We start from the raw sequence: 10,291 nt of genomic DNA, 5'->3' as shown, positions 1-10,291 counted from the left end.
CGACTATGGCTTCTACGCCATTTAATCCAGATAATACCTCATTTTGACGACGCTGGTACTCCTCAGGAGCACTGCTGATGCCTTGTGGCATTCTTAGGTAACGATAACGACCATACGGCGTCCAAAATGTAGTCAGGTGAGAGCTCTCTTCATCTAACTTTATCTGGAAGAAACCATCTTTGGCATCCAATACTGTAAATACCTTGGCATTTGCCAGTTTGGGCAACAGTTCGTCCACTGTAGGCAACTGGTATTTTGGTCTCTTGATCGCTCTATTCAAGTCTCTTGGATCCAAACATACTCTTAGCTTATTTGGTTTCTGTACTGCTACAAGGCTGCTGATCCAGTCAGTTGGTTCTGTTACCTTGGCTATGATGCCTTGTTTCTCCATTTCATCAATTCTAGTCTTTAGTTTCTCCTTCAAAGGCACTGGTACTCGACGTGGAGCATGCTGAACTGGCTGAACAGTAGGATCTACCTGGATATGATATTCACCAGGTAAACATCCAAGTCCTGTGAATATATCTTTATATTCACGCATAATATGCTCAAATGATACAGGCTTGTATTCCTCTCCTTGTATCATATTCACTGACTTGGTAAGCTGAAGTGACAACCATCCATTCCTAATGCAAGTGTTGCCATCTATAATGGGCCATGGTGCTTGCCTTAGAATGTCAAATGTTGTGCGATGTTTACAACCGTTGCTATGACTAACAGTCAACGTGTATGTACCCAATGGAGTAATCACTCTACCATCATACAGCTTGATTTTGCCTTTCGGCGGATCCAATTTCACACGACCTATTTGCAAAATGTTCTGTAGATCTGTGTATGACATGGCACTACATGTCGCTCCAGAGTCAAGCTGTACAGAGACTGTAGATGGATATGCTGTGTGAAATGTTAAAGGTACCATAAATGCTGACTTGACATCCATATGTTGTACTGCACCCAGACGATGAACAGTAAAAATGGAATCATTAGAATCCTCAGAATCATCCTCATATCTGTCTTGGGCTGTAGTGTGATGCACTTTCTTAGATCCCTGTCTGGACATTCTTCTATGTCCCAGACATACAGCTGCAAAGTGATTAGGTTTGCCACACTTGTTACAGTTTTTTCCATAGGCAGGACATCTGCTTTTATCTCTAGCATGATCTGAACCACAATACTTGCATACACTGCTTGTGTTTTGTTTCTTGTAGTATCCTGATCTGTCATTCTTGACTTGCTTTCCCTTGCTTCGGGTGTTGCCTTGACGACTCTGCTTATGTACACCGTGTACAGTATCTTGTATTTCTGTAGATTCTTTCATCTGCTCTTTGTGTACTCTTGTCTGTTCATTTACTCTCAGTGCTTCAATACATCTACTCAGGTCAGGGACTGGGCGTTCCCTTAGCAACCTGTCTCTAGTGGCTGAATCGTGAGTGCCCATAACTAGTCTATCTCGTATCAAACTGTTATTCAGAGTGTCAAACTCACAAGACTCTGCTAGTTGGCGCAGTCTCACTACATATTGGTCAATAGTTTCGTGGTCAGTTTGGTTAGCAGAACCAAATTTAACCCTTTCAAATAGTAGATGCTTTTGAGGCACAAAATGGTCACTTAGTGCTTTCAAAATCTTATCTGGGTCTTTCTTGTCATCATCGGACAAGGTAGTGAGGCTTTTCATGACTTTGACGCAGTCCATACCCATTACACTACACAGGGCTCCAGCTTGAACTTCTTTGGATTTTTCTTTCAACTCAGTGGCAGTGATATAGTAGTCCCAAGCTGCTTTAAAATTGTTCCAATTCGTGGAAACATCCCCTTTCACGTTCATGGGTTGCGGTGCTGGTATCTGGTATGAAGCCATAATGTTTCTAATCGAAGCGTGTACTTACGGCTAGGTTAGCTGATACCACGTGTCTGTGCTGAGACGTCGGAAGTTGTGGAAATTTCCGTGAAGAAACAATCAGTTTCGCTCGCAATTATGGACTCTACTGCATCAAAATACTGCTACTCACTAGTCGCTGACGACCCAAGTTTACTTCTGACACCATGTTATGGCCTATGATCAGTCTATAGTTACTAAATGCTATAACTATCACTGAGACGACACATCAGACTTACACAAAGTACGCCATCTTTATTACAAGGTGACCTGACGTCATCAACAACATTATACATGACCTTTGACCTATGACTGTGACTTCATACATTAACTCATATATACTAACACATGACACTGCCCTTCTATTTCATGACACTGCCCTTCTATGTCATGACACCGCCCTTCTATGTCATGACACCGCCCTACTATGTCACGACACTGCCCTTCTATGTCATGACACTGCCCTTCTATTTCATGACACTGCCCTTCTATGTCATGACACCGCCCTTCTATGTCATGACACCGCCCTACTATGTCACGACACTGCCCTTCTATGTCATGACACTGTCCTTCTATGTCACGACACCGCCCTTCTATGTCATGACACCTCCCTTCTATGTTATGACACTGTCCTTCTATGTCATGACACTGTCCTTCTATGTCACGACACTGCCCTTCTATGTCACGACACTGCCCTTCTATGTTATGACACTGTCCTTCTATGTCATGACACCGTCCTTCTATGTCACGACACTGCCCTTCTATGTCATGACACTGTCCTTCTATGTCACGACACCGCCCTACTATGTCACGAGCTTGCCCTTCTATGTCATGACACTGTCCTTCTATGTCACGACACCGCCCTTCTATGTCATGACACCTCCCTTCTATGTCACGACACTGCCCTTCTATGTTATGACACTGTCCTTCTATGTCATGACACTGTCCTTCTATGTCACGACACTGCCCTTCTATGTCATGACACCTCCCTTCTCTGTCATGACACTGCCCTTCTGTCATGACACCACCCTTTTATGTCACAACACCGCCCTTCTATGTCACGACACTGCCCTTCTATGTCACAACACTGCCCTTCTATGTCATGACACCTCCCTTCTATGTCACAACACTGCCCTTCTTTTTCATGACAACGCCCTTCTATGTCACAACACCACCCTTCTATGTCACGACACTGCCCTTCTATGTCATGACACTGCCCTTCTGTGTCACGACACCACCCTTCTATTTCACGACACCACCCTTCTATGTCACGACACCACCCTTCTATGTCACAACACTGCCCTTCTATGTCATGACACTGTCGTTCTATGTCATGACACCACCCATCTATGTCACGACACCACCCTTCTATGACACGAAACTGCCCTTCTATGTTATGACACTGTCCTTCTATGTCATGACAATGTCCTTTTATGTCATGACACCGCCCTTCTATGTCACGACACCACCCTTCTATGTCACAACACTGCCCTTCTATGTCATGACACTGTCGTTCTGTCATGACACTGTCCTTCTATGTCATGACACCGCCCTTCTATGTCATGACACTGCCCTTCTATGTCATGACACTGTCCTTCTATGTCATCTATGTCATGACACTGTCCTTCTATGTCATGACACCACCCTTCTATGTCACGACACTGCCCTTCTATGTCATGACGCTGTCCTATGTCATGACACTCCTTCTATATCATGACACCACCCTTCTGTGTCACGACACTGCCCTTCTATGTCATGACACCGCCCTCCTATGTCATGAGACTGTCCTTCTATGTCATGACACCACCCTTCTATGTCATGACACTCTCCTTCTATGTCATGACACCGCCCTTCTATGTCATGACACTGTCCTTCTATGTCATGACACCGCCCTTCTATGTCACGACACCACCCTTCTATGTCACGACGTACCGCCCTCTTATGTCATGACACCGCCCTTCTATGTCATGACACTATCCTTCTATGTCATGACACCGACACTGCCCTTCTATGTCATGACACTGCCCTTCTATGTCATGACACTGCCCTTCTATGTCATGACACAGTCCTTATATGTCATGACACCACCCTTCTATGTCACAACACTGCCCTTCTATGTTACGACACTGTCCTTTTATGTCATGACACCGCCCTTCTATGTCACGACACCACCCTTCTATGTCACAACACTGCCCTTCTATGTCATGACACTGTCCTTCTATGTCACAACACCACCCTTCTATGTCACGACACTGTCGTCCTATGTCACGACACTGCCCTTCTATGTCATGACACTGCCCTTCTATGTCACGACACCGCCCTTCTATGTCATGACACCGCCCTTCTTTTTCACGACAGTGCCCTTATATGTCACGACACTGCCCTTAATATATGTCATGACACCGCTCTTAATATATGTCATGACACCGCTCTTAATATATGTCATGACACCGCTCTTAATATATGTCATGACACTGCCCTTCTTTGTCACAACACCACCCTTCTATGTCACGACACCGCCCTTCTATGTCACGACACTGCCCTTCTATGTCATGACACCTCCCTTCTCTGTCATGACACTGCCCTTCTGTCATGACACCACCCTTTTATGTCACAACACCGCCCTTCTATGTCACGACACTGCCCTTCTATGTCACAACACTGCCCTTCTATGTCATGACACCTCCCTTCTATGTCACAACACTGCCCTTCTTTTTCATGACAACGCCCTTCTATGTCACAACACCACCCTTCTATGTCACGACACTGCCCTTCTATGTCATGACACTGCCCTTCTGTGTCACGACACCACCCTTCTATTTCACGACACCACCCTTCTATGTCACGACACCACCCTTCTATGTCACAACACTGCCCTTCTATGTCATGACACTGTCGTTCTATGTCATGACACCACCCATCTATGTCACGACACCACCCTTCTATGACACGAAACTGCCCTTCTATGTTATGACACTGTCCTTCTATGTCATGACAATGTCCTTTTATGTCATGACACCGCCCTTCTATGTCACGACACCACCCTTCTATGTCACAACACTGCCCTTCTATGTCATGACACTGTCGTTCTGTCATGACACTGTCCTTCTATGTCATGACACCGCCCTTCTATGTCATGACACTGCCCTTCTATGTCATGACACTGTCCTTCTATGTCATCTATGTCATGACACTGTCCTTCTATGTCATGACACCACCCTTCTATGTCACGACACTGCCCTTCTATGTCATGACGCTGTCCTATGTCATGACACTCCTTCTATATCATGACACCACCCTTCTGTGTCACGACACTGCCCTTCTATGTCATGACACCGCCCTCCTATGTCATGAGACTGTCCTTCTATGTCATGACACCACCCTTCTATGTCATGACACTCTCCTTCTATGTCATGACACCGCCCTTCTATGTCATGACACTGTCCTTCTATGTCATGACACCGCCCTTCTATGTCACGACACCACCCTTCTATGTCACGACGTACCGCCCTCTTATGTCATGACACCGCCCTTCTATGTCATGACACTATCCTTCTATGTCATGACACCGACACTGCCCTTCTATGTCATGACACTGCCCTTCTATGTCATGACACTGCCCTTCTATGTCATGACACAGTGCTTATATGTCATGACACCACCCTTCTATGTCACAACACTGCCCTTCTATGTTATGACACTGTCCTTTTATGTCATGACACCGCCCTTCTATGTCACGACACCACCCTTCTATGTCACAACACTGCCCTTCTATGTCATGACACTGTCGTTCTGTCATGACACTGTCCTTCTATGTCACAACACCACCCTTCTATGTCACGACACTGTCGTCCTATGTCACGACACTGCCCTTCTATGTCATGACACTGCCCTTCTATGTCACGACACCGCCCTTCTATGTCATGACACCGCCCTTCTTTTTCACGACACTGCCCTTCTATGTCATGACACTGCCCTTCTATGTCACGACACCGCCCTTCTATGTCATGACACCGCCCTTCTTTTTCACGACAGTGCCCTTATATGTCACGACACCGCCCTTAATATATGTCATGACACCGCTCTTAATATATGTCATGACACTGCCCTTCTATGTCACAACACCACCCTTCTATGTCACGACACCGCCCTTCTATGTCATGACACTGTCGTTCTGTCATGACACTGTCCTTCTATGTCATGACACCGCCCTTCTATGTCATGACACTGCCCTTCTATGTCATGACACTGTCCTTCTATGTCATCTATGTCATGACACTGTCCTTCTATGTCATGACACCACCCTTCTATGTCACGACACTGCCCTTCTATGTCATGACGCTGTCCTATGTCATGACACTCCTTCTATATCATGACACCACCCTTCTGTGTCACGACACCGCCCTTCTATGTCATGACACTGTCCTTCTATGTCATGACACCGCCCTTCTATGTCACGACACCACCCTTCTATGTCACGACGTACCGCCCTCTTATGTCATGACACCGCCCTTCTATGTCATGACACTATCCTTCTATGTCATGACACCGACACTGCCCTTCTATGTCATGACACTGCCCTTCTATGTCATGACACTGCCCTTCTATGTCATGACACAGTGCTTATATGTCATGACACCACCCTTCTATGTCACAACACTGCCCTTCTATGTTATGACACTGTCCTTTTATGTCATGACACCGCCCTTCTATGTCACGACACCACCCTTCTATGTCACAACACTGCCCTTCTATGTCATGACACTGTCGTTCTGTCATGACACTGTCCTTCTATGTCACAACACCACCCTTCTATGTCACGACACTGTCGTCCTATGTCACGACACTGCCCTTCTATGTCATGACACTGCCCTTCTATGTCACGACACCGCCCTTCTATGTCATGACACCGCCCTTCTTTTTCACGACACTGCCCTTCTATGTCATGACACTGCCCTTCTATGTCACGACACCGCCCTTCTATGTCATGACACCGCCCTTCTTTTTCACGACAGTGCCCTTATATGTCACGACACCGCCCTTAATATATGTCATGACACCGCTCTTAATATATGTCATGACACTGCCCTTCTATGTCACAACACCACCCTTCTATGTCACGACACCGCCCTTCTATGTCATGACACTGTCGTTCTGTCATGACACTGTCCTTCTATGTCATGACACCGCCCTTCTATGTCATGACACTGCCCTTCTATGTCATGACACTGTCCTTCTATGTCATCTATGTCATGACACTGTCCTTCTATGTCATGACACCACCCTTCTATGTCACGACACTGCCCTTCTATGTCATGACGCTGTCCTATGTCATGACACTCCTTCTATATCATGACACCACCCTTCTGTGTCACGACACTGCCCTTCTATGTCATGACACCGCCCTCCTATGTCATGAGACTGTCCTTCTATGTCATGACACCACCCTTCTATGTCATGACACTCTCCTTCTATGTCATGACACCGCCCTTCTATGTCATGACACTGTCCTTCTATGTCATGACACCGCCCTTCTATGTCACGACACCACCCTTCTATGTCACGACGTACCGCCCTCTTATGTCATGACACCGCCCTTCTATGTCATGACACTATCCTTCTATGTCATGACACCGACACTGCCCTTCTATGTCATGACACTGCCCTTCTATGTCATGACACTGCCCTTCTATGTCATGACACAGTGCTTATATGTCATGACACCACCCTTCTATGTCACAACACTGCCCTTCTATGTTATGACACTGTCCTTTTATGTCATGACACCGCCCTTCTATGTCACGACACCACCCTTCTATGTCACAATTAACACTGCCCTTCTATGTCATGACACTGTCGTTCTATGTCATGACACTGTCCTTCTATGTCACAACACCACCCTTCTATGTCACGACACTGTCGTCCTATGTCACGACACTGCCCTTCTATGTCATGACACTGCCCTTCTATGTCACGACACCGCCCTTCTATGTCATGACACCGCCCTTCTTTTTCACGAAACTGCCCTTCTATGTCATGACACTGCCCTTCTATGTCACGACACCGCCCTTCTATGTCATGACACCGCCCTTCTTTTTCACGACAGTGCCCTTATATGTCACGACACCGCCCTTAATATATGTCATGACACCGCTCTTAATATATGTCATGACACTGCCATTCTATGTCACAACACCACCCTTCTATGTCACGACACCGCCCTTCTATGTCACGACACCGCCCTTCTATGTCATGACACTACCCTTCTATGTCACGACACTGCCCTTCTATGTCACGACACTGCCCTTCTATGTCACGACACTGCCCTTCTATGTCATGACACTACCCTTCTATGTCATGACACTACCCTTCTATGTCACGACACTGCCCTTCTATGTCATGACACTACCCTTCTATGTCACGACACTGTCCTTCTATGTCATGACACCACCCTTCTATGTCATGACACCGCCCTTCTATGTCACGACACTGCCCTTCTATGTCATGACACTGCCCTTCTATGTCACGACACTGCCCTTCTATGTCATGAAACTACCCTTCTATTTCACGACACCACCCTTCTATGTCATGACACCGCCCTTCTATGTCACGACACTGCCCTTCTATGTCATGACACTGTCGTTCTATGTCAGGACACCACCCATCTATGTCACGACACCACCCTTCTATTTCATGACACCACCCTTCTATGTCACGACACCGCCCTTCTTTTTCACGACACTGCCCTTATATGTCATGACACCGCCCTTCTATGTCACGACACTGCCCTTATATGTCATGACACCGCCCTTCTATGTCATGACACCGCTCTTAAAATATGTCATGACACCGCTCTTAATATGTCATGACACTGCCCTTCTATGTCACAACACCACCCTTCTATGTCACGACACCGCCCTTCTATGTCACGACACTGACACTGCCCTTCTATGTCATGACACTACCCTTCTATTTCACGACACCACCCTTCTATGTCATGACACTGGCCTTCTATGTCACGACACTGCCCTTCTATGTCATGACACTGTCGTTCTATGTCAGGACACCACCCATCTATGTCACGACACCACCCTTCTATGTTATGACACTGCCCTTCTATGTCATGACACTGTCATTCTATGTCATGACATCGCCCTTCTATGTCATGACACCACCCTTCTATGTCACGACACCATCCTTCTATGTCATGACACTGGCCTTCTACGTCATGACACTATCCTTCTATGTCACGACACCACCCTTCTATGTCACGACACTGGCCTTCTATGTCACGACACCACCCTTCTATGTCACGACACCACCCTTCTATGTCACGACACCACCCTTCTATGTCACGACACTGCCCTTGTATGTCATGACACTATCCTTCTATGTCATGACACCACCCTTCTATGTCACGACACCACCCTCGGATCTATATCACGACACTGCCCTTCTATGGCATGACACTATCCTTCTGTCATGACACCACCCTTCTATGTCACGACACCACCCTTCTATGTCACGACACTGTCCTTCTATGTCATGACACTGTCCTTCTATGTCATGACACCGACATCGCCCTTCTATGTCATGACACCACCCTTCTATGTCACGACACTGCCCATATATGTCATGACACTGTCCTTCTATGTCATGACACCGACACCACCCTTCTATGTCACGACACTGCCCTTCTATTTCACGACACCACCCTTCTATGTCATGACACCGCCCTTCTATGTTATGACAACGCCCTTCTGTGTCACGACACCGCCTTTATATGTCATGACATTGCCCTTCTATGTCACGACACCAACCTTCTATGTCACGACACTGCCCTTCTATGTCATGACACCGCCCTTCTGTTATGACACCACCCTTCTGTGTCATGACACCGCCCTTCTATGTCACGACACCGCCTTTATATGTCATGACACTGCCCTTCTATGTCACGATACCGCCCTTCTATGTCATGACACCTCCCTTCTATGTCATTGTTACGGCCAAAAATGAGCCGTGTATTTTTGTGTTTTGGTGTTAAATGCAAACTGACTATATTTACTCAACATTGATGTTTCCATGCATGCGAGTTCACTATTACACGTATATCAGCATTGCCGTCTAAGACATTACATCATCAATGTTTATATCTCGTACTTGCCAGCAATTCAAACAAGCATTGTAAGTGTGGTTCACTGTTCGCTGGGTCCATGTAGTCTAAAATTGAAAGTTTATAGATGTTCACAGTTTCGTATATCTATAGTAGAAAACATAATAAGTATTTTGCAAAGGCGTGATATTCTGCTTGGAGCGAACATCTTTGTTAGAATCGCAACTTTGACAACTTCGTTTTGTGACGAATCGTAGTACTTGAAATGTGCGAACACTTGAGATATATATGAACAACAACAA

Source organism: Glandiceps talaboti, chromosome 9 (assembly GCF_964340395.1).
Source record: "Glandiceps talaboti chromosome 9, keGlaTala1.1, whole genome shotgun sequence".
Classification (NCBI taxonomy): domain Eukaryota; kingdom Metazoa; phylum Hemichordata; class Enteropneusta; family Spengelidae; genus Glandiceps; species Glandiceps talaboti.
Note: the sequence above shows the minus strand (reverse complement) of the source record.